General features: G+C 34.7%; 1 protein-coding gene across 1 annotated transcript in view; it reads right to left on the bottom strand.

The window, feature by feature from the left end:
• MSR1 (macrophage scavenger receptor 1) overlaps nucleotides 1-27,528 on the bottom strand; it is a 369,659-nt gene that overhangs the window by 300,017 nt on the left and 42,114 nt on the right. The window contains exon 3 of the mRNA XM_068532055.1: nucleotides 2,021-2,135. The gene's annotated coding sequence lies outside the window, so the exon portion shown is untranslated. The remainder of the gene's footprint in view (nucleotides 1-2,020; nucleotides 2,136-27,528) is intronic.

Genomic DNA, 27,528 nt, shown 5'->3' with positions numbered 1-27,528 from the left:
TTTCATGGTTTCTAAGTATGCAGGCTTTGCATCTATAACCTTCAACTATTATTAAACATCAATTATTTGGTAACATTCAATTCCAATACAGCCTGATGCCATAATGGAATGAGATGTTAGGGAGTTCTTGGGGGAAAGGATGAGTGGATTTTGCTCGCCTGAAGGATGAGAATTTTTGTTGCCAGATGGTGAGGCTGTGATAGACTGTGGTTTCCCAAAATGGTCAGAGCATTACTTCTGGTTACACATGCTCTTCAGGACTTTGCCACTCCTTCATCAAGAGGTGAAGGCAATCTCTCCCCACCCCACATGGGGGAGGGAGACTGTGACAACCTTCACAAATGCAATACCAGATAAACTACCCTAACTTCCAAGGCTAGGTCATCAAAGGTGGCTTGGTTTTTATCTGGCTCTTTCTCTCAGGATGCTTGCCCTTGGAGTTCCTGAGAAAGCCCAGTCCACAGAGAAAGGCCACTCATAGGTGTTCTGGCCAATAGTCACTGGTTAAATTTACATACACAATACAAAAAATGTTCTACCTTAATGCTTTTGGCCTTGAATTTTATTGCATCTAATATTATTTCTCTTCTTTATTTCTGCTTAAATGATACATGTTTTATCATTAGAGATCTAGCAAGTTTATTTTTTTACATGAATCTCTTTTATAAAGCATGAATTGGATATTAATTTTTGACACCATCTGAATATCTCTGTCTTTAATAGGAAACTTTAACTTACATTGACTGTCATGATGAATATGTTTGAGCTTCATTCTCTTATATAACGTTTTAAGAATTTCATCTTTAGTTAAACTGATTACTTTTGCTGTATGAATTTTTTTTTTGGTTTTTTTGAAGGCACACAGACATTTCATTCTATTTCTAATTATTCTAGAAGTTATATTCAACATAAATCAACACATTTGGCCCTCTATTTCTCTAATTATTTGTGTGAATATTTAAATAATACTTATTGACTCTCGACCCTATATAAATTAGGTATCATTGGTTGATTCCTTATCACAAGCCAGCCATGCTGCTAAGTATTTTATAAGTAGGTCTCTTGATCTACATAAGAAGCTTATGAAATAAGTATTATTTTTATTTGTATTTATATTCAGAGAGATTAACTAACTTGTCAAGGTCACACGTGTATTAAGTGATAAAACAGGGATGCAAATTAAATTTGCCAACTCCTAACTACAAGTTCTTAACCACTACATACTATTGCTATAAATTACATTTCTCCTTCACCAACCCAATTTCATTTGCTCACTTGGAGAATACAATATCACATACCTAGACCAAGTTCAAACGTCACTCCCACCACCCCACACCACACCTACCCACCCCTCACCCCCCTACACACACACAATCAGAATTTCTCTCTGATTTCCCAAACATAGTTAATTACTCCTTTTTTTGTGCTTCCACATCACTTGCTGTATAAATCTGTGAATATTTGTCATGATGCTTTGTAACTAGTGGTTGTCCTGACTGCTTCTCTAACTACATGCTGAGCTGCACTTACTCCACATTCTCAATGTCTGCCATGATCATTTGCCCATAATAGGTCATGGGTGAGTCTTATAAAATGAACAAATAAGTGGTTGAATATATTGTCTTCTATAACCGAAACTACACATCCAGGAGATGTCTTGAATATGCCTGTGTTATAAAGTAAAAGCGTTTTCTCTGTGTTTAATGTATTTAATTAAAGGAAATCCAGACTGAACCAAATTTATATCACTGATTAGTTAATGTAGATAGCACAGAAATGTCATAATTTTTCTGTGCTTGGGAAGATTGTTTTTGGCAATGGAATTATGGAAAATATATTAGCATGTACTGAAGTAAAATGAAACATAGTACCAAAACATTCTGATCAGCATGCTCTCAGAATCTCAGTGAATAGCGTTCTAGGGAAATCAGTAAATATAGACATCAGTAATGAAAAAGACATGAGGTATCTAATTCCAGAACTTCAAAGGAATTTTGATTTTCATTTCAATTCCACTCACCATTAACTGCAGAGAGGTTGACTCTTCCTGAAGATATGAAGAGTAAATTCCCTTGAGACAGATGGGGTTTGGAGGGCTCTGGAGGGGGAGCAGCAGTTCTTCTGTCAAAGTCCCACTGCCAAAGACCATTTCCAGTTAATACTACAGGCCTTGTTGTATCAGACCATAATGCTTTAAATTATATTTCCAGTGCTCATAATTATAATGTTTATAGTTGAGAGAACAAATGACTCAAAGTGATTTGCACTGAAATTACTATCTACTAAAGCAGAACACCTTATTAAAGAAATTAACCTTTGCATAGAAATACAAACAAAGAGTAATGGAAAAACTACTCATTATTCCCTTCAACTTCAGATATTACCCTTTCAAAAGACCCTGACTTACACGCACTCTATCCTCATTGGTAATGAAGTGAACCAGTTGTGTTTTAGTTCTTCACGTAGAACTCTATTTTCTTATATTTTACTTTGTTGAAACTTGTGTCCCATAGTCATGAGGACAGCGGATCCACAAACATTTTATAATCATAAAAAAATACATTTAGCATATAGTCAGTAAATCAACTGAAAGTTTCATATTTTTACCTTCCTGCAACAAATAATACTTTATATCATGATATAAATATATATATATAAATTATACCATAACACTTAGCCTAATTGGCAAATGAAAAGTAGTCTTATTTTAAATATTTTCAAAGTAATTAAGAATTAAGCAATTAAGAAAATAGTCAATAGTAATAAACTATGAATAGAATTCTTTCATTTCTCATATATGTTAACACTTCTATATTTTTGTCAATCATCACTGCCTGTTCCTCACAAAATACAGTAAGGCTTTTAAAAGTTTGAGTCAGTAAGACTTAGAAGTTCAAATGCTGTTTCTTTAAATAGTAATGCGATGCAAGGTAGTGTCTTGTAAACCATTTAAAGTTTATTAATTTATAATCTTCTGGCATACATATTTTTAATAAATTTTAAATATAATTATATCAGAAAATTATAATGAATGAAGAGCAGTATCACCTGTAGTCTTAGCACAAAAAAGTAAAACACTACTCTTTTTACTGTATCATTATATGTAAGATGTTTAAATCAAGAATTTTTTTCACAAGAATGTTAAGAACACTAGTTTTAAAATAAGCACACATTTCTAAAGTTTAAAGTTTGCAAAGTTCTCACTTTGATTTACTATATGATTTTAGATTAAGTCATTTATAACCTTGCTTCTTAAACTTCTAAAATGTCATATTTAATTTTCCTATTTATTAAAGCAATAAATACTTATTTGGGAAAATACAAAAAACATTAAGAAGCAAACTAAAACCTCCAGCTGTTATTTGATATTCAAGGCTTTGACTGAAAATAATTCTATAAGTATTTTAATAGAAACATCTCCATTTCAATATTCCAAAAGACAAAGAAAATGATGCAGTCAAAATTATTGAATAAAAATCGAGGCATTAAAATCAACAGGTGCAAACCTGCAGATATCACCCATGTAAAGGTAAACTTTTGGAATGGGAAAAGCAATATTTAAATCTATCTGGATAGTATTTTCTATACTGAACCACTATGGTATGTCTTTAATGCATGTCTGAATCTGTTCAATTAGCCTTTTGCTCTACTGTGAGGGGGTGGGAGAGGGAAGCAGATCTTTCGTAGGCAATACTTCATGGCAGATAATGACTTCCCTTATTCTACCTGAATCCATATATTTTTATAAACCAGAAAGATGCCAAGTGTTAACCTGGAATTTCAACTTGTTTCAAAACAGATCCATGACTGAATTTGTTTCTTAAAGACTGATAGGTACATGTACGTATAAAATACATGTGCACATATATGCATACATACATACTGTACAACTTCCTTCAGTAAATCATTCCAATACTGGATTCTTCTATGATTAAGACTTTTGTTTTTTCTTATTACAGGTAAAAATTTGCACTCTTCAATTCAGGTATTGTCCTCTTACTTATTTCCCCTAAACATAGTTCTTTTATACTTTAAGACATGGGTTAGCTATAGATAAAACCACAAAGGAAGCAAATTTTGTCTTTATCATGTTCCTCCTCATCTTTGATTCATTCTTTTTCCTTCAAATCCAAGAGACCCCCCCAACAAGCCTTTTCCTCACAGCCCTACCCAACTAATGAGAAACACAGCAATCAGTCTCAGTGCTTTGAGTTCCCTCTAGCTCCTAAGAGCTATTCTAAGTGCTTTATACACATCTCAAGTGAACCTCAAAACAACATTTTGAACTATGTATCAGCTGCAGTATACAAATTTTTTTAAATGAAGCTTAAAGTATTTTAACTGCCCACGGTCATAAAAATAATTAGTAATAGTGAAGTTCATATTTGAACATTGGTCTCTGTAACTCCAATATTTCTACCATATTGATTTTATTAAAGAATACTCTATGAAATGCATATCTCCACTCCTTTCCCTCTCCTTTTCAAAGCATTCCTTCTCAGTTACATTTTCTTGCGCTTCCCTTTGCTAGGAAATTAATGAGCGGCTCTTTCTAATATGGAATTAGTGAATGCTGGAAACCAAGGAAATGTTGTTTCAAGGAGTGAGTTTAAATGATAAAAAAAATTAGACACAATGACAATTTATTTAGAAGGGAATAACTTTGAACACACTTGAAATCATAACACAAGGCCACTGTTTAGCCTCGTTTCATGTAGGTCCAAGTAACAATAACGCTTCCTTCAAAGATGTGTTTCCTCAAATTACTTCATAAGCCAAATGCCTGAGCCAAAGTATACAAGGTAGTGTTCAAGACACCAAGAGGGAAGGGCAGAGGGTCAAACTGAAGCAGACCAGAAAAAGTCTAAGAAATACCTCTGTGGATTCAAGTTCGGGAGTCCAGTAGACATATAAAGGACTTACAACGTGGAGGGTCATGACACTATGACTGGAAAAAGGGCTTTTAACTAACACACCCACAGATGTTACCTAAAAATGAATGTCAAAGAAAAGTACTAGTTTCAATTCAGAGTGTAAGCAATTACCAAAAGCAAGTGAGATGTTAACCTGAGCTTAAAAAGTCAGGATTGGGAACTACTATCATAATGAGAGCAAAGGAATTAAGGGTTTTGAACTCTCCATCTGAGTTTAAGTCTTGAGGAATCGAAAATAACTAGGAGTCAAAGCACAAGGTCAGACAGATGGGCTTGCAATGGGTGATACAGTATTTGCACTGCAGTATTACAGTACTCCACTTCCTCTCAAAATAGAATCCTATCAGTTTTTGCTGCATAACACACCATAGCAAAATGTGGGGACTTCAAACAGCACACATGCATTACTCCTCACATTCTGTGAGTTCATCTGGAGATTCTTATGGTCTCAGCTAGCTGACTGGGGCTTAAAGGACAAGGATGGCCTCAGTCATTGCTGGGACAGCTAGGGTTTCTCTTCACATGATCTCTCATTCTCTCTGATCACACGGTGGGAAATGGGTTCCTGGCAGCAAGGGAGGGTTAGTGACAAAAAGTCTCAGCTTGCATCACAGTTGCTAATGTCCCATTGGCCAAAGCAAGTCACTTGTCCAGAATTAGATTCAAATGGGATGAGTAGCAAATTCACATTGCAAAAAGATGTACATGCAGGGATGGGAGAGATCTGTGGTCGTTTTAGAATCTAACAAAACAGTCTAGAACCAAAGGCAAAATTTACTTGGATTTAAGCTATTTTTCCAACTAGAGGATTGAGAAATAGAGAACATAAAGAACACATATTCCATTTATTTCCTCAGTTTCCTTAGGTATTGCAAGAACCTTCTAACATCAGAACCAGTGTCACCACTTGAGCATAAATACAAAAGAAAAACATGATCATCCAGCTACGAAGGCAGAGAATTTACAGAAATGTTTACCAAAGTCCCCAGATACTCCACAGTTGGAGAATGGCTTCAGACATTAGCATTAGATCAGAAATAATTCCAAATCTGTTTTACACACACAAATAACTCATAGGGTCAACCACGAACAAGCACCTCCTCCAGGAAGGGGGTCAATTTATAGACGCTTTTCTGAATTTTTTCCAGAATATACATTTTAATATTTTTAAAAATCCAAAAGTAATCATACAATGCTGCTAAAGATAAAGACCATTATGGGATATTATTGTCTTAGTATTCACTCAGTTATTTTACTAAATATGTTATACAAAGTGATAATGTCCGTAGATACCAGATATTGCTCTTTTCACTTTTAGGGTAATTTTTTGAATCTTGTGTCATTTGATGACTCAACAATGCCTTGCACATAATCAATTGCAATCTCAGCTACCATATCATCTTCATTATTGGTCTGGCCGAGTATATGTCACAGCTTAGCACTTGTTTTAAATTTATATGTAAAATGTTCTGCACTAAAGACTTCCAGCATTCTGTAAGAAAATTCAATTTGAATAACAGTCGCTTACAAATGCAATTTTTTTTGCATCACTACAAAGTAAATAACATCATTTGATTTCAATTAAATAAAGTGACACTAAAATCTTTGTAAGCAAAAATATAACAATGGAAATACATTAGGGTGGAAATTTATAGGCACACCATAACTTATGCTTTAGGATGCACTGTAATGAGTGCCAGCTGCTGCAATTGCATTCCTTAAAATGCAGAACAAACTTTACTCACTAAATTCATGACAGAAAGGAATCATGAAAAATTACACTTCTTTACAATGTCTAAGCCCAATATGGTTTCAATTAGATAAGAGTTTGATTCAGATCAGGATTCAAAAAATATATAACACCTGAAAAACAGATATATGCGAGCCAGAGGGTATTGTTCTATAAGAATAAAGTGATTAGATCACTAAATTACTCCCATTGTTTAATTCAATTCAATTTAATATATTCTCTAAACACCTCTGGTATTTTCAGTAATTTTCCTTAGTTATTGCAAAAAACAGAAAGTCAAGAAAGAGTTATCATACTGGATTGGCTAAATTCTATTTTATTCAGTGTTTTAGGAAGTATTTCTATCCCTTACTGAGAATCTGTGCCTCTATCTTAAAACCCTATGCAGTTCCAAGCCAGGTGCCATATGGTCCGAGAGTTATCTACCCTGACAAGTACTGTCCTTCCTCCCATCAGCATGACTTTGAGGACCTAGATACTCTGGATGAGTCCAAGCTCTGCCTGGGGCTCTGAGGTCTTCCTCTGAGGTTGCCAGTGGTCCCACTTGCCTATATGGCTTTTGTAGGCATTATTCCTCCAGAAATATTGCTGGCCCTCTGCCTTCTCTGCTGGAAACCAGGGCATGTCCCCTGTGTGCTGAGACCCCCCAAACCACTCCATTTTTACCATCTCCCTTCACACTAGGCTGGAAAAACTTTCTAGGTCCCAATCTTTTCCCATCTCTGGAATTTAGGAAGATTCACAGGAGTCTTCTGTATTCTCTCTTGTCCCAAAACTCACTCAAAACAACAAACATAAGTCTAACCATTTGCTTATATAGAATGGGTTGGGGTGGGATTGGTCAGAAGAAAACAGAGGGTAAAAACATAATACCTCAAAATATCACATGACCCACACACCAAGTTTGCAGGATTGTAGTAAGATTTAGAAATGATCCATGTAGAATTTCTGTCATATTCTAGACTTGCTCTGGCTGTTGTTCTTATTATCATTATATAAGAACGTGTAAAATTACTCCTTAGATTTCTGATATTCCTGAAACCTTGGAACAATTATTTGAACAAAGACTGATAATATTAACACTGGAATAAGTGTGTGTGTATGTATACACATACATACATATATATGTATCAATATATCTACCAGGTGGAAGATACAGAAACCCCAAGATTCAGAGAGCTTGATTCAGCAGAAGCAAGCTATTGATACTTTGAAGATGCAATAAAGATTTAAATCCCAAAGAGTAAAAATCAAATTTAAATCTAAACAATGATCAAGGTTGCTGACACATTTCTCCAATAAGCAATCTTCCCACATTTCTATTGATGTTTTCTTAAAAGTTTCAATTCTCACTGGGCTATTGACTTATTGAGTGCATAGTGAATATCTATATATTCTTCTGACTAATCCTTAATGGGGCTGTGCTGGTGTTCTTCTGACTGCAATATAAATTGGCTTTGCCTTTCTCTAGCTGCAATTTTTTTCATAAAAGTTTATGTCATCTATAGATCATGACTCTAGAACATATGTCCAAATATGCCCACTTTCTGAGAGGAAAAGCAAGGAAGGTCAAGATTTCATGGCCTCCATACAACTTGAAAAGGTATTTGAAGAGCATGAGGCACTATGCAATAGTACAAGGAACAGATTCTCCAATAAAGGGTTTTATATATTTTAAGAGTAAGACCAAAAGGCCCCAACACTAAGGCCATTAGCTGTTTTAACATTATTTGAAGTGAGATCACAGTATGTGTTTTACCACCTAAGTGAGGAGAAAGAGGCTGAGTCACAGGATGTGAACTTCATGGGCTGTGACAGCAACAGCCCTGTGGCAGCCACACCTGGAGATGAAACCACGAGCAGAATGCATTGCAGAGGCCAACCTTATGCACCCAACTTCAATGCCAACAGACCAGGCCTCTGGGAGTCGGCATCACTGAGCCTCTAACTTCTTCTGAGTCACAGTTCTCTCCAGGTCAGTGCAGGGCTTAGAGATGGAAAGTAAAAGAGATCCTTGGCCATCCTACCAATCTATGAGTCAGGAGGCCAAGAAAAAAATGAATGAAGCCTTTTGCTCACCTTAAATCATAGCAAATGATCAACTAATAAAGAGACCCCACAGTGGTCAGATTCTAAATCTAAATACATTAGGAATGAATTATCCAGCGGAGTAGGTTAGGGATTGAACATGAATGAAAGTGTTTATTCTAGCACTTTTCTCCTCTCTTGTACAGAATCAATTGGAATATAGTAATAGGGAGGAGATTATAAGGTTTACCCCTGAAATGTTGGAAATTAGGCAAGTACAGGGGAAATATGGCCCATAATCTTTTGAAGCATCCAATATTTTTGAGAGTGGTAACTCTGAGATTGATTACAGAGGGAAGAGCCAGTGTGAATTGGATCAAGATGGTCATAGTGAGCAGAGAAAGAAGTAGATGAATTCTAAATATTTTGGGGATAGATGACTTTATGATTGATTTGCTAAGATCCTGTGTTGGAAAACAGAGATTGAGGAGCAAACGATCACCTATAGTTTCCAGGATGAGTAGCTAAGTAGATAGTGGGGTCCTTTGCTCAGATGGGAAGCAATGGAAGATCAGAAGGCTGCAGATAATCATCTGTAGTTTGATTAAAGATGTGCCTATAGCTATTTCTACTTGTCCCAATGACATTTCAAGTTCAATGTATCTTTAACTTCTGTTATGGACTGAATGTTTGTGTCCCCTCAAAGTTCATATATTGAAGCCCTAACTCCAACGTGATGCTAGTAGGAGATGGGGACTGTGGGAGGTGATTAGGTTCAGATGAGGTCATGAAGGTGGGGCATCTATGATGGGATTTGTGCCCTTGTAAGAAGAGGAAGAAACACCAGAACTACCTCTCTCTGCCACTTGGAGCTACAGCAAGAAGACGATGATCTTTAAGTCAGGAAGAGGGCTCTCACCAGAACCCAACCATGCTGACACCCTGATCTCAGACTTCCCAGCCTCCAGAACTGCGAGAAATAAATGTTTGTTGGGGTTTTTTTTGTTCTTTCTTTTTTTTTTTTTTTTGAAGTAAATGAAATAGCAAGTGTTTATTGATCATCAAATATGCATAAGATAGTATGTGAGGTCCTTCTAGAGATTAAAAGAAGTACAATTCATGGTGCAGTTATGTTGAAAACTTTTGGAACCTGGTGGAGAAATGAGTAACAAACAAATACTTGAAAGATGATTTCTGCTTCCAAGGGGCTCAGCCTAATCGAGAAAAGCAAGGCATATCCACAAAATCAGGAAACACAGCAGTTTCTATTCTGCACGTGTAGTAATTTGTTACTAGTTAAATAGACGTGTGGAATGAGAGTGAGAGCCGGTGGCCTCCATGGTCAAGAGGTTGCTGTGGGGAGCGGTGAGCAGGTCCTTCCAAAGGAATACGACCAGCTGGGCCTTGAATGGATGATGGAATCAAACAGTGAAACAGTTTTTCATCAGCTCCAGCCACATTCCGGAAGAAGATTTTTCGGCAGCCTCCTCCCCTCTCACTGGTATAAGCTCAAATTCTAGGCTCCAAGTAAAATGTGGTAAAGCTCCAGAAATGTGCCTGCCTCGGTGCAGTCCCTGAGGAGGACGGTGAGTGTAAAAGGGACATGTTAGGAAGTGTTCCCAGGAGAGCCAAGAGGGGAGCCAGGGTTGGACAGGGGGTGAAGTCCAAGGAGGTTCACTTTAGCTCGTGAGGCAGAGCCGCCGAGGTTGTCCTGATAAATGTTTGTTGTTTAGCTCACCAGCCTATGGTATTTTGTTAAAGCCACCCAAGCTGACAAAAACAATTGCTTTCTATATACTGTCTTTCTGCTAACCATCCCCAACTGTATCGGACAAAAACAATTGCTTTCTATATACTGCCTTTCTGCTAACAATCCCCAACTGTATATATCAAGCCTGGACTTTCCTTCTGAGAATTAGCTTTGTTTTTAAGTTTGATATATACATTTGGGGATTATTTGAGAGACAGTCATAAAATTTATACAAGTGGGTAAAATCACCTAGGAGAGTGCAGAGTGAATAAGCAGAGGAAGAAAGAAATTTGAGAAAGAATTTGAAACCTAGAAAGCAGTACTTACAAGATGGCAAAAACATGTACCTGTATAGCTGACATGTATTTACTGATTTCCTTTTCCCAGGACTGTACAAAGACCATTTTATACATTATTTCGTTTAGTCCCTAACAGCAATGTTTGGAATAATGACTGTGGACACAGAGTATACTTCAACATTCAGTGGGAAATGATGTCTGAAATCAACCAAAAAAATTCAAGCAATCATCTCTGTATTATTTTCTTTAGATTTGGGTAGAGGCACAAAAAAGAGACTGGCAAACATGTGCACTCTTTCTAAAAGTCTTTTATGCATTCTGGAAGTCAGAAATTTCTACATCTATAAAACCTCCGAGGGACAGGCTAAGGAGATATTCAGGTTCTTACAGGGCTTTTCAGGTTTTAAATGTCAGTGCTTTTAAGCCACTCTTAATTTCTCCCGAATCAAATAAATGAATAATAAATATTTGCAAGCTTTTTCCATGTATACCCTTACTAAACCCATGCATTCATTTAACAGATCTATGTATTTATAACTTTGACTACTGACCAGAGAGAGTATTACGGCCATTCTCCTTTCTCTGCATTCTATCATATTTTTATAAGGTGCTTAACATTTTAAATAATCCCTTTACACATCTAGGTTTCCCATTAGACTATGAGTTCTTTTGTGACTGAGAACATACCTTACTTAACTTGCATATCCAGAGCTTAGAAACAAATATAAGATATATTAGAAACTTAATTAGTCATGTTTTAAATAATTTTTGATATTTATAAGTATTCATTTTAATTTGTTTTGTGAGGGGTTAAAATACAATAGTTGCCAGTAGATATTTTCTTTTAGATCATGGTTTATGGTCAAAAAAGCATAGTCTTAGAGGCAGATTCAAGTGCATGTCCTCACTACATATTAGCTTTCTCATTTTTATTTTCCTCCTTTCTCATCTCCGATTCCATGGTCCATGGCTTATAACAACTTGCCTGCAAAGAACCTCAACTTCCTAAACCCTTGCATCGGTCCATGGTACTTGCCTGGTAAAACGCCACCCTAGATAAACCTGAGCACCTCCCTCCTACATGCCTGCACCCATGAATTATACTGGAGAGAAATTACCCAATCAGTCTTAGTTTTTTTAACTCTGAATTAATAATTAAAAACTTCAAACGTACACTCAAGATTTTCAGGAATTCTACTGTTTATCAAGTAAACTTGATGTCCCATTCACGATGTTTTATAACATCTCCTCAATCAGAGAGAAACAATCAGATGTATTTAGTGCCATCAAATCTATAATGAAGCAGTACAAAAAAAGTGCAATTTTGAATAACTCAACCACCTCTCCTCACAAATGTTCTTCAGGAGGATATGGTAGGAGAAAAATTCTTCACCTGGAAAATTTTGTCAGCTTCTGCACCCACATCCCCTTCAAAATTCCAGCCTGTCCATACTTGCAGGCCTCTTGGATGAAATCTCACTACAAATCAATTGGATGAAGGAATTTAATTTCGCTAATGTTAAAATGGCAAGCCTCAAAGCATGGCCTTACCTTGTAGCTGATGTGGTCTACCAACTTTTTTCCTGTCTTGATTTACCTACATCATCCTTGAGGATTTCAAAAGGCTTGCATCATCCATTCCTAAAAATGTTTATTGAGTGCCAACTGGGTGCCAGGTATTGTTATAGAAGATGGAGGAACAAAGTGAACAAAAATATAAAGTTCCCACACTTGTGAAGATTATATTCTAGTGGGGAGAGCTACACTTATATATAAGCAAGTATATGAATAGACCATAGATTGATAAGTGCTAGAAAGAAAAACAAAGAAAATATGGGAAATAAAGAGGGCCATGTAGTTGGGACTCTTTTCTATAAGGCTGGTAAGGAAGACCTCATTAATAAAACATTTAAGCAGAGTCCTAAAGAAAGTGATAGTGCAAGCCATGTGACTTAAAAGGGAAAGTCAGAGGAGGGGGGGCGGAAATAGTAACACATGGTGTTCATGAATCCAAGACTACCAAGACTTTTACTCCATTGATACTACAGCATTATTTTGTGGTCCCTCATCCCCGTAATGCCCTAATTACTCCCCTTACACGTGGTTAAATATGATAGAGAATGCATTGGATGTTAACAAAACCCCCTTGCCTCCATCACTTTGACATAGCCCTTTGGTTAAACCATAACTCTAGTTAAATTTGGTTCCCCACATACTGTCTGTCTGCTCTCTTGTAGCTGAACGTGGCTGGAAAAAAGCACGAAACCATGAAAACTAGTCTCTATAAACCCCATCACTAACTTCGGAGAGGTCCATAATGGTGACACAAAGTCATTGTATATTTCTGAAATCCATCTATCCCTCCACTTCCTTTTCTTCTCAAATGTACAACACCAAAACCCATTCTCTCTATGAGCTGGTGTTATTTCTTATTTCACTGAGAACACTGAGCCATCAGAAGAAAACCTCTACAAGATATCACCATCACTTACAGTTTCAGCATCTATACACATATATTTTGCTTGTTTTCTTCTAACTATGGATATAGTGCATGTTCTACTACCTAAGGCTAAGCTGTCTACATAGGTATTAGATCCCAACCTCTTCCCATATATACTTAGGGATGTTCTTCTAGAAATTCTTCCTTTTTTCCTATCATAGTTTTTCATAGTGATTCAGTCCCCCCAAAATATTAAATTATTTCTCTTATCTTAGAAATACTGCATTGTGTCTTATTCCTCCTCTAGCTACTGTTCAATTTTTCTTCTAGAATAAAATGTGTACAAATAATTCATTTTATGTGTCGTGTCTGATTTTAATCCCTCTATTTTCTACCTCCCACTGTAACTGTTTTTATCAACAACATCTCTGGCGTCACTAAGTCCCATGATCTTTCTCAGCCTTCTACTCTCGACATACAGCAGCATCACAGAGCAGTTCTCTCTCTCAGAACCATTTTCTGCTCCAGGTTATCAGGACTTTACACTAACCTGGTTCTTCTCTTTTGTGCCCCAGTGTTTTTTGTTGGTTCTTCTTCCTTCCCCTGATCTCTATTGGGAGTATGCCAGTGTTTAATTCTTTTTTTTTTTTTTTTCCAGTGTTTAATTCTTGAATCTCTTCTATTTCTTACCTAAACTCATGACTTGAATACCTCAATCAATTTCATGGCTTTGAAAATCATACATAATCTGTCATTTATTAATATGCATGTCCTCCCTGAACCCTAGACTCATATATTCGACCCTCTACTAGTCATCCTTAATTTGAATATCCAACAACCATCTTAAGCTTTACATATAGCAAACTAACTCTGAGTATTACTTCCCACCAACAACAAAAGCACAAATGTTCTCATAATGTTAGTCATCTCAATAAAGGGCAACTGAGTTTCTCCAAGTATTAAAGCCAAAAGTAGCTTGGAGACTTCCTTAACTACTTTTACTTACACGCTACTGCAAACCTCCAGCAAATCCTGCTGGCTCTGCTTTTGACATATAGCCAGAATCCAACTGTGTCTCCCTTCTCACTCTACTACTGCTCTGTACCAGGCCACCAATATCTTCTATAGAAATTCTTGCAGTAACCTGCTGACTGGTCTCCTTCTGTTGTCAGCTACAAAGCTACTAAAATTGTGGCAATTTGTCATACCAGCAATAGAAAGCTAATACACCTTTGTAAAAGTTCAACCCCGTTCCCAACATTCCTTAACCATTTCCTCCTTTTTATCTTCTCCATAGCATTAATTACTTGCTAATATACACTGTATTTTGCTCATTTATCCTGTGATTGCTGTGTCCTCAGTGGAATGCAAGTTCCATGAGGGCAGTATGAACAGGTATTTGGCCTTTTTTGTTCATTGCTTTATCCCCATCTCCTAAAAGAATGCTGCTAGAAAAAGCTTGAATCAGTACATAAGTTATATATATATGGGCATACATGTATATGAATTATGTATGCTTTCAACGAATTTTGTATATTTATGCATGTATACGTATATAAGCATACATATATACATAAATACACACATATATACTGATTGATATATATGTATATCATATACATACACACATACTGATTAATTATATTGAATTCAGATTTTCTCCATTGCTTTATTCTGTGCTGTTAAATGGCCTTCCTTTTTTATTAACTAACCTAGTTATTGAATAATAACTACTTCTAACCTCAAATAAATAATCTTACAGCTGAGTCACCCCTTTCCCACTCCCAATTCACTTGATCCTTGTCACCTATAATATCAGACAACATTCTGAAGCAAAAACTGGCCTCTAAGTCACCTATGAACTTGGACAGTATTATTAAAAACCAAGGCATTTAGTTACTGTTGATATGTACTTGTGAAACATTGCTAAGCAGTAAACCCAGTGCTTATAACGGATTACATGGTGAAACTTTTTTATCTTAATTTTAACTGATAAATAACAAAACATTCATTTCTAATTACCAATAAATGATAAACATAAACTTATACATAAATAAATGATTAATCCTGTTAAGTAGTGACTAAATATGTTGCAGAGGAAAGGCCATATACAGATGTCTTTACTACCTTTTCACTCTAACCAGCCATCTTCCTTCTTGCCTAGACATTTTTTTTTTGCTTTTGATCACTTTTCATACCTCAGTTTTGTATTACAATAGTGTGTTCAGTCTCCAATATTATACTTCTTTAAAGCACTAGCTTCTAAGAAAAATAAAATTGAATTTACCCTTGAAATCATTTTTCATATGTATAATATGATATCTATTTTATTCACATTATGCTAGATAGTAGGCCATATCTTTGAGTGGCTGATTGCCCTGTTCATGCTATTACAAGCAATCTGAAGACAAATGCGCTAAGCAAACTGAGTTAAACTTTATCTCCTGAAATTTGCTGCTCATTTAATGACTTATTAGAAAAAAGAAAAAACAGATTGAATAAAAAGGCATTTTTTTCCATTTAAAAATCCTTATATATTCTGATTGTGATTACATGCAGGTTATTTTTCAAAATGTCAAATACTGCTTTATCAGAATAAGAATGACATAAGATGCACTCTGACTTATGTGACTTTGAGTCTCAAAATAAGTCACTAAAGTAAATTAAAAAGAGAGATTTGAAGCAGGTTAGGCCTCTTCCCGAATTCTTCCTTGTAGAGTGTCATGATATATTGAACTATCAAGAGCATAAAATACACTCACAACAATTAATATTTCCACTATAATTCAGTTATTGTGAAATCAGAATCTGACATCATATACAAAATTGTCAACCCAATGCTTAAGGGATAATGCTGTATAGTCAGATTTAACAGTAGTCCATCCTTAATGCTGAAGGTGAATAATTACACCATTCAGAACTCATGCTGATTATTATGGTCATTTCTGTTCATAATAACATCTGTAACCTTTCAGTAACATTTGTCTCATACAAATAATAATGTCTCATACAGAAATGAACAAAACTAGAGAAAAATATGTTAAAGCAAATTGAAATTTTTATTTCCCATAATTCAAAGAGTTAGAAAGTAAATGGCCAAAATTTTAAAATAACATTTGCTCTAATTTTGTACATCATTTTAATTAGTTCTCAAATAGAATCCTAACTATATAACATAACCAATTCATTTACAGTGGTTTTCTAAATATACTTGTGATGATAATTTGTCAATATCAGTTAGCAGAGGCCACTTTCCATTTAATAGTTTATCTGTTTGACCTGTGAGATAGCTCAGAAGCTGGGCTTTGGATGTTAATAACAATTTTGCAAACCATTGACTAAATGCTTTCTGTTTTGTTTTGTAATCCACATAATAGCAAAGTCATCATAGGGAGTTTAACAATCAGTGCCACCATTGATCAACCTAGAGTGCCACATCATTATTACTCCAAGTCCATAGTTTACATTAGGGTTCACTCTTGGTGTTGTGTATTCTATGGATTTGGACAAATGTATCCACCATTATAGTGTCATACAGAGTGTTTTCACTGTCCTATAAATCCATTATGCTCTACCTATTTATCCCTCCCTTCTCTACCAATCCCTGGCAATAGCTGATCTTTTCATTGTTTTCCATAGTTTTGCCTTTTCCAGAAGGTCATATGCTTGTAACTGTACACTATATAGCCTTTTCAGATTGGCATTTTTCTTTTCATAATATGCATTTGAAGTTCCTCCATGTCTTTTCATGGCTTGATAGCTCATTTCTCTTTAGCACTGAATAATATTCCATTGCCTGGATGTATCACAGTTTATTAATCCATTTATCTACTGAAGGACATCTTGGTTGCTTCCAAGTTTTGGCAATTATAAATAAAGTTGTTATAAACATCCGAGTGCAGGTTTTTGTATGGACAATAATTTTCAACTCCTTTGGGTGAATACCAAGGAGTGTGAGTGCTGGATCATATGCCAAGACTATGTTTGGTTTTGTAAGAAACTGTCTTCCAAAGCAGCCATACCATTTTTAATTCCCCCAGCTATGAATGAGAGTTCCTATTGCTCCCCATTCTTCCCAGTATTTGGTGCTGTCACTATTCCAGATTTGGGCCATGCTAGTAGATGTATAGTGGTGTCTAGTTATTTCAATTTGCATGTCCCTGATGACATATAATGTGGAACATCTTTTCACATGCTTATTTGCCATCTGTTTATCTTCTTAAGTGAGGTGTTTGTTAAGCTCTTTGTCCTATTTTTAAATCAACTTTATTTTCTTATTGTTGAATTTTAAGAGTTCTTTGTATATTTTGGATAACAGGCCTTGTTAGATGTGTCTTTTGCAAATATTTTCTCCCAGTCTGTGGCTTATCTTCTCATTCCCTTGACATTGTACTTCACAGAACAAGCTTTTAATTTTAATGAAGTCCAGCTTATTCATTATTTCTTTCATGGATTGTGACTTTGGTGTATATAAAAAAGTCATTGCCATACCCAAGGTCATCTAGATTTTCTGCTAAGTTATCTTCTAGGAGTTGTATAGTTTTTCATGTTACATTTAGGTCTATGATCTATTTTGAGTTAATTTTTGTGAAAGGTGTAAAGTCTGTGTCTACACTGTTGTTTTTTTCCATTATGAACAACATTCAGATGTTCCAGCACTATTTCATAAAAAGACTATCTTTGTTCCATTGTCTTGCCTTTGCTCCTTTGTCAAAGATTAGTTGATTATACTTATGTGGGTCTGTTTCTGGGCTCAATGTTCTATTCCATTGACCTATCTGCTTATTCTTTCACCAATACCACATTATCTTTATTACTGTAACTTTATGTTAAGTCTTGAAGTTAGGTATTTTCATTCATCCAACTTTGTTCCTTCTTCTCAATACTGTGTGGGTTATTTGGGGTCTTTTGCCTCTCCATATGAACTTTAAAATTGGTTTGTCAATATCCATAAAATAACTTGCTGGGATTTTGATTGGGACTGAATCTATAGATCAAGATGGGAAGAACTAGCATCTTGACAATATTGAGTCCTCCTATCCATGAACATGGAATGTATTTCCATTTTTTTAGTAGTTCTTTTATTTCATACATCTGAATTTTGTTGTTTTCCACATATAGATCTTGTACATATTTTGTTTGATTCATACTTAAATGTTTTATTTTGGGGGATGCTAATGTAAATGATATTGTGGGTTTTTTCCAGCTTATTGAGATATAGTTGACATACAGTATTGTGTATGTTTAGGGTACACAGTGTGTTGATTTGACACATTTATATATTGCAAAATGATTACCACCATAGCATTAGCTAACACTTCCATCACATCACAAAACTACCATTTCTATTTTGTGATGACAACATTTAAGATCTACTTTCTTAGCAACATTCAAGTATATAATACAGCAGTATTAACTATAATCACAATGCTGTGCAGGAGAACCCCAGAACTTATTCATCTTCTGACTGGATTTTTGTACACTTGACCAACATCCCCCTTTCCCCCTGCACCCAGCCCCTGGTAATCACCATTCTATTCTCTGTTTCTATGACTTTAGCTTTTTCAGGTTCCACATATAAATGACATCACATAGTATTTTTTTTTTCAGTCTGACTTATTTCACTTAGCATAATGACCTCAAGGTCCATCCGTGTTGTTGCAAGTGGCAGGGTTTCCTTCTGTCCAGTGGTTGAATAATATACCGTTGTGTGTATGTATATATCTATCTATCACAACTTCTTTATCCATTTATCTGTTGATGGATACTTAGGTTGTTTCCATACCTTGGCTATTGTAAATAATGTTTCATTTAACAGGGGAGTGCAGATATCTCTCTGATATCATGTTCTCATTTCCATCAGATATATTCCCAGAAGTAGGATTGCTGGATCATATAGTAGTGCTATTTTTAATTTTTTGAGGAATCTTCATACTGTTTTTCATAGTGGTTACACTAATTTACATTCCTACAAACAGTGCACAAGTGTTCCCCTTTCTCCATATCCTTACCAGCATTTGTTATTTCTTGTCTTTTTGATGATAGCCATTCTAACAGATGTGAGGTGCTATCTCATGGTGGTTTTGATTTGCATTTCCCTGATGACTAGTGATGTTGAGCATCTTACCATGTATCTATTGGAATGGTATTGTATTTTTTATTTCAAATCCTATTTGCTCATTCCTGGTATATAGGAAAGTCTTTGACTTTTGTAATATTAACACTTGTGTCCTGAAAAATTGCTATAATTTCTTATTCATTCCAGGAGGGTTTTTTTTTAATTAATTCTTTCATGTTTTCTACATGGGTGATCATGTCATCTGTGAACAAAGTGTTCTATCTTCCCTATCTACATACCTTTTATATCCTTTTCTTGTCCTTTAATATTCGCTAGTATCTCCAGTACAATGTTAAAAAGGAGGCATCTTTGCTTTGTTGCTGATCTTAATGGGAAAGCTCAAAGTTTCTCACCATTAAATATGATGTTATAGTTTTTTATACATATTCTTGATCAAGCTGAGAAAGCTTCCCTCTGTTTCTAGTTTACTAAGAGCTTTTGTCATAAATGGGTGTTTGATTTTGCCAAATAATTTATCTATATATATTGAAATAATCATGTGATTTTTCTTTCTTAGACTGGTGATGAGATGGATTACATTAATTGATTTTTCAAGGTTGAACCAGCCTTATATACCTGGATAAATCCTACTTGGTCATGATGCATAATTCTTTTTATACACTGTTTGATTTGGTTTACTAATATTTTGTTGAGGATTTTTGCATCTATGTTCATGAAAGATATTGGTCTTTATTTTTCTTTTCCTGCAATGTCTTTGCATGGCTTTGTTATTAGGGTAGTACTGGCATCATGGTTAGGAAGTTAGAAAGTATTCCCTCTGCTTCTATCTTCTGTAGGAGATCACAGAGAATTGGTATAATTTCTTCCTTAAATGTTTGAGAGATTTCCTCAGGGTATCCATCTGGGCCTTGTGCTTTCTGATTTGGAAAGTTATTAAATATTGATTCATTTCCTTAATACATATAGGCATAATCAGATTGTACATATCTTCTTATGTGAGTTTTGGCAAATTGTGTCTTTCAAGGAACTGATCCTGTTTCCTATTTTTGATAATTTTTCAGGGGTTGTGGCTATAAAGACACAGGATCAAGGAAAGAGATAAATCAATGAAAATGATAGAAGAGTCATTACGTAGAAATACAGAGAATAATAAATATCCACATGGTTTAAAATATATTTTTTGGGAAGACATACAAAATTTACAGAGAAAAACTGCCTTTATATATTATATGTATATATTATTAAAACACTGTGATTATCAGTCCCTTTAAGTTTTTGACTGCCTAAAATTCTAGGTCAGAGAGAGAGAAATGTAATGATTTTAAGTCATTTTAAGTTTGCATGTATTAACAAAATGCTCCTGCTAAAACGTCCTAATATCTACTGACTTAACTGATTGCCAATAATTGTCTAATGGGAGTAATGATAGTCAAACCTAGACCAAAAAAACAAATATTATTTGGAAAAGGGATGTAGAAATATACATTAAAAGCAATAACCTGTCACTTAATACATTGGAAAAATAAAGTATCCTTCATGATTAGAAAGGGAATACATCTCACACACTGCTCCTTTCTTTATGCTTAAAAACATCAGGATCTTAAGAAGCCATTTTCATTCATTCTCAAGTTGAACGCTATTTATGCTTTTGTTAAAAGCAATTAAGGAAGAAATACCCTGGAAAAGAAATTTAACAACATCCTACGGTCATGAATTCAATAAAATAATTATATTTAGTCAAAGAAACCTGACAAGAAGTGCTTAATATTCAATACAGGAGCTTCCCCATCCACTGCATGCTCCCTGGCTCACATTTAGGCTTCAGAGAAAGAGCTTTGCAAGGAGTGATATATTTGTGGAGTAAAGATAATACACTTTGGCATGACTCTTTGGGATAGATCATTTAAATGCGTGTCCTATTTAGAACTTTGCTCCAACTTGGGTACGTGGATGCTGAGCTAGTCACCCTAACTGTACTAGGTCATATAAAAAACCTAAAGCATGTTTCCATTCCCATTTAAATAGTTGCAGAAAGTATAATCATCTCTACTGAAACAAACCAATAAAAATCAGCCACAAGCAAAACAACCACCACAACAAAATTATTGAAGTCTTTATGATATTTTTTTAAAGGATAATGTTGTAAAATTAGTCATATTTCTTTGCTTTCTTCTAAGTCAGGAATGAACTTCTTTTTGAATTTTGTGTCTGTTTATTATCACTAAAATCAAATGGATTCCTTCTGTAAGAGATGAAATTGGGGCCCAGAGAGATTTATTTCTTTGCTTTGCTCTCAAAACCAATTTGCTTGTGCTGCTGAAGTGTTCTATTCACTTTTAAGATCAGGGGAAGTAAGTTTTATGGATTCATGCACTGCTTTATGTATGGCAGCGACTTGAGTAAATGTAGTAAAGATGTGACTAGAAATCCCACACTTGGAGATAACTTTAGTTTACAGAATTCAACTATCTATAACTCTTACATCTCTGAGCTGTAACAACTTACAACATCAGGACCAATTTTCCATACTCAGGCACTGAGTCCTGCTTCAGGAAGAGCATTCTTATATCAATATGAAAAAACAGTTGCTAAAAAAAATAATTCTCCTACCAAGAGATGCCTGTGTGTTCTTGCTCCTTTTTTAACATTCTGGATTTTCTTCTTCAAGACATTTTTCTTTCTGTTTCTTAGAATTCATCTACATCTCAGTTAAATCACTTATAGTTAAGGGTTCTTTTAGAGATTTATAAGGCTTATGATTTTTGATGATGCAGACATTGTATACAGTTTCTAAAATTCATTGTCTCAGTGAATCTTACTTAGTATTTTAATTCAGATCAAACTTTTAAAACATCCTGGTATTTATATTAGATAATACGTAAGAATGAAGAGTCTGAAGATTTTGAAACAGAATACATATTTACATTGTTCATCCTATAGGTGAATGTGTCCTGTCTGGTTCGGGGGCAAAACAAGACATAATCCTCTACTGAGTATGAATGGCATTCGACTCTCATAGCAAACTCTTACTTGTAGTGGTAGCAGTCAAGGAAAGATTCCCAAGGAAAGATATGATGTTTTTACATCATATTAAAATCTGTGTAATCTTCAGGATTAATTACAGGGCTATGATATGCAAAACAATATATTTTTGAATGGGAATGCAGACAGAAGTTTTATTTCATCTCTATCCCACTTTCTTTTCTTTGAAATTTACTTACTTTCTTGTAGCCAACTTAATTTTTCAACAACCAAAGGTCAGTAGCAAAAATGAAAACTGGGACAATTGATTACACAGGGCTCTATAGAACTTTTTCTTCAAGTAAGGTCCAGCACAATGAGAGAAATGAGACATCTGTTGTTCTATCAAATAGCTATTCAGAAGAAGAATATTGAGCAGTATCGATCAAGTCTGGTGGCCTCAAAATCATGGGTACTACTTATAGGTATATCATTTCCCGTCTCAGCAATCTATTTTACACAGCTGACTCTTTGTCCCATTACTCACAAAGAGTTTTTCAGAACGTTGAGCCTCTCCTTGTGTTGCAAGTGGAGTCCACTTAATTTAGACTTTCCTAAATTCCCACAGAAACGTATATAGTCTTATGTTCATGCCAACTTAAACATATACACAATCACACACATCACAAAATACTTCAGAAATTAAGATTATTAGCTTTCCTAACATTCCTTTGGCCAGTATCTAGAAGAAATTTCTCATATTGTGGAAAATGGAAATAATATTAGTGGACAACACGTATTTTGCAGGAAAGGAGAACAAATCTGTGAACCTCTAAGAAAATAGGGTTAGAATTAATCCATTAATTAATCTATTGCAAAGGAGGACAATATATACAATGTAGAAAAGAAAGTCTCTTCAATAAATGGTGCTGGGAAAACTGGACAGCTACATGTAAAAGAATGAATTTAGAACATTTTCTCACACTATATACAAAACTAAACTCAAAATGGATTAAAGATCTAAATGTGACACCAGAAACCATAAAAATTCTAGAAGAAAATATAGGCAGATCATTCATTGACATGAATCATAGCAATCTTTTTTCGATCTATCTCCTAAAGTCAAGAAAACAAAAGCAAAAATAAACAAATGGGACCTAATTAAACTTAAAATCTTTTGCACAACAAAGAAAACCATCAACTAAACAAAAAGACAACCTACTGAATGGAAGAAAATATTTACAAGTTATATGACTGATAAGGGGTTAATATCCAACATTTATAAATAGCTCATACAACTCAATGTCCCCCCCTCCAAAAAAAAGCAAATAAACAAACAGAATTTTTAAAAATGGGCAGAAGACCTGAATAGACATTTTTTCCACAAAAGACGTACAGCTGGCCGTCAGGGACATGAACAATGCTCAACATCACTAAATCACCAGAGAAATGCAAATCGAAACCACAATGAATTATCACCTCACAGCTTTAAGAATGGCCATCATCAAAAAGATCACAAATAAATGTTGGTATGGATATGGAGAAAAGGGTACCCTAGTATGCTGTTGGTGGGAATGTAAATTGGTGCAGCCATTTTGGAAAACATTATGGAAGTTCCTCAAAAAACTAAATATAGAACTATGGTATGATATGATCCAGCAATTCCACTCCTTGGTATATATCTGGAAAAAAACAAAAACACTAACTTGAAAAGATACATGTACCCCAATATTTATAGCAGCATTCTTTACCATAGCCAAGACATGGGAAGCAACCTAAATGTCCATCAACAGATGAATGGGTAAGGAAGATGTGGTATATATACATAATGGAATATTAGTCATAAAAAAAGAATGAAATTTTGCTATTTGCAACAACATGGATGGACCTGAAGGGTATTGTGCTTAGTGAAATAAGGCAGATAGAGAAAGGCAAATACTGTATATTATCACTTATATGTGGAATCTAAAAACTAAAAGAAATGAATGAATATAACAAAACAGAAACAGATTCACAGATATAGAGAACAAATTAGTGGTTACCAGCTGGGAGAGGGGAGGGAAAGGTGCATGATAGGAGTCACAGACTGAGAGGTACAAACTACTGTACATAAAATAAGCCAGAAATATACATTGTACATCACAGGGAATATACTAATATTTTATCATAACTTTAAATGTGCATAATCTATAAAATATTGAATCACTATGTTGTACATATATAGTATATATATAATATTATTAAATATAATATTGTAAACAACTATACTTCAATAAAAACAATTTTAAATAAATTTTAAAAACTGGAAGCATGCTTTACAAATCAAAAAATATCATAGTGTTCTAATAATTAAGAATACGTTACCAGTGTAACAACTGATGGAAGAATCATTTTAATAGTAAAACTAAAACAAAAATGTTGCAAACCAGGGTAACTTGATAAAATGTTTCTAGTTAGTCATAGAATGACAAAACCTTTTAAAATATTATGTATCCTAAGAAAATTATCAAAAGTGTGAATAAGGATTCATGTACAACACTGTTAACAGCATTATTAGACAGTAAAAAGGGTGGGAGTTGCCTCTAAATGTCTGTGTATAAATACAAGAAGAGAAGAGTTTTCAAAGTTCAAAAAGTAAATTAAATGCATTTACATCTATTTTACCTCTCTTTTTCAGTAATCCCTGACCCACTCTATTTCTTGTCCTCATGCTACATGCTAAATCTAATGATGGACCAGGCACTAGATCTGCCCAGGCTCTTCCCCAGACTATCTCGTCTAGGCTTTCTCCCTCCTCCTATTTAAATGTAATCTATTTATTCTTGGCCATTTATTTGAATGAATCCTAATCCTTTAACCACTATGACCTTCTGGACTAGTTCTTTAATCTCAATGAAACAATCTATGAGAAATCAAGCTTTCAACTCTTCAAGACCCTCTGTGACCTTCTAGTCTCAGAAATGTCTCCTGTAATCACTTGTTTCAAATAAGGTTTCAGAGACCAAGATAGAGATCCCAGAGACTTCACGTATGGATTTATACATTGTTTCCTTTTCCGCAATTTTTTTCCCAATGACTGCTAATTAGGAACTTGGGATTAACATGTACACATTACTGTATATAAAATAGATAAACAACAAGGACCTACTGAATAGCACAGGGAACTATATTCTATATATTGTAATAACCTATAACGGAACAGAATCTGAAAAAGAAAAAATATATATATATACACACGTGTGTATGTGTATAACTGAATCACCTTGCTGTATACCTGAAACTAACAACATTGTAAATCAACTATACTTCAATAAAAAAAAAAGTGGCTCTTACCAAGCTAAGGAGAAAAATACCGAAAATAAGAGAAGACTTTTTTGTTTATACTGATATAGTGTTACAATATTTAGAATTATTATTAAACAAAGTAGAACAATCCTGCTAAAAGTTTGGTGTGTATCTGAATCAAACAAATTGGAAGTTCTGATACAGGCAATTTTGGGGTAGGTACTGGTGAATCTTTATTTTTAACAAGCTGCTCAAGATATTCTGAGGCTCTCTACAGTATAGGAACCAGTGGTATGGAGCTTGGAGAGAAAATTAGTAAATCCTGAAGGAGTTACGGGAGGTAAGAACATCTGATAAGAATGAGGGCTGATTGCTGCGTTAGGACAACTGAATTTTAATTCGGAACTGAGAAAGAATTGAGACTGAGACAGTGAAAGGAATGATAAAATATCTGACTCTAGAGTGTCTACAAAATCTTTAAGTAGAATCTGCAGATAAAATAATGATTTCTATGTTTTCTTCCTCAAGGATCCTGATTTTTAATTCCTCAAAAGTAGTTTCAGCTGTGCTTGACTGTGATCTACTAATTGAATAAAGTTATCAAGTATCCTATTTTTTCTACTCTGAATATTAATCAGATATTATGCCAGATTGGTCAATCTGGGGAGATCGACAGAGAATAAGTGCAACCACTCTAAATGAATATGATTCCAACTGGAAGCAAATCTAGTAGAAGCTTATTTATCTGGTACCATCAAGATGTGCAATTGACAGGTTAACGGGAAAATTTTGTTAAATGTGAAGTCATTAAAGGTTTTTTATATTATATAATATATATATACACTATATATACTATTATATATATACTATATATGTATATATAATGTTTTACATATATATGTGTACATACATAAGCATACACACTCTAATTATTTTACTTTAACCATAAAAATGCCAATTTGAACTTATATGACATTTTACATGAAGTGGCAAGTTCTTCACTTTTGAGTTCTATGTTGTTTTTTTAAAATACACCATGGAAATCATAATCTACAGTCTTCAGTGTTGGTTCAGAAGAAAGAATTTTACAGAGCTACTTTGAGTGTAAAACCTTCTAGATTTTTACATGTCCTCCAAAATTATAGTTATTTTGCATAAATCCAATTTTGAAATATTTTTTCAGCTATTAGCATTTCTTTTCACAGTCATATTTCAATGGCTTTCCATAACATCTTATTAAGTTGCAAAATCATACTTAAAAGTACCGTTAGAAGGAACACACAAACAAACAAACAAAACTGGTTCTTGGGAAGAAAATACTCATTTTGTGAAAGCAGAAGCATATAGGTGTACCAAAGAGGAATCAACTAACCTTTAGTTTTTAGGATGAACTACACAAAAGTCAGCATGTTTCACAGAGAAAATAAAGCACATTCACAGTGAATTATTATGTAAAGGTCAGTTAAAAGATCTCGTCCTATAGAAGTAACAGCGAACCTCTGCTAACGTCTTGTCCTTGCACTGAGCTCCTTATATATTTTATCTTTTAATCCTCAAAGCAAGCCTGTGAGATACTATTAGTATTAGCAGATACTATTATAATCCCCATTTTACAGATAAATAAATAGGGGTACAGAGAGGTTAGGGAACTTACTGAAGGTAAGTGCAGAGTCAGGGAACTGTGAGTGAGCTGGTCTTGCTCCAGAGGCTGCAAAATTACCGGAAGCTGATTTCACAGGAAGTTAACCTATGAGGCTTGATTGTCGCTAGGCAAACATAATTTTTTTAAAAAAACACAATTTTTTCAGTATCATTTGTTTTCAAAATTTAACTAGTTCCCCCCATCCCCAGCCCCACTCTTGTTTTTAAAGTAATATTTGTCATCATTAAAAAAAAATAAGGCAATTACAGACAAACTTGAAAGAGACAATAATTATCACCTGAAATGCTACGACCTACGTTGTCAGCGTGATCATGTTTTACAGCTCAGTTTCACCACCTG

Source organism: Eschrichtius robustus, chromosome 21 (genome assembly GCF_028021215.1).
Source record: "Eschrichtius robustus isolate mEscRob2 chromosome 21, mEscRob2.pri, whole genome shotgun sequence".
Lineage (NCBI taxonomy): Eukaryota > Metazoa > Chordata > Mammalia > Artiodactyla > Eschrichtiidae > Eschrichtius > Eschrichtius robustus.
Note: the sequence above shows the minus strand (reverse complement) of the source record. Positions and strands in the feature narration are given on the sequence as shown.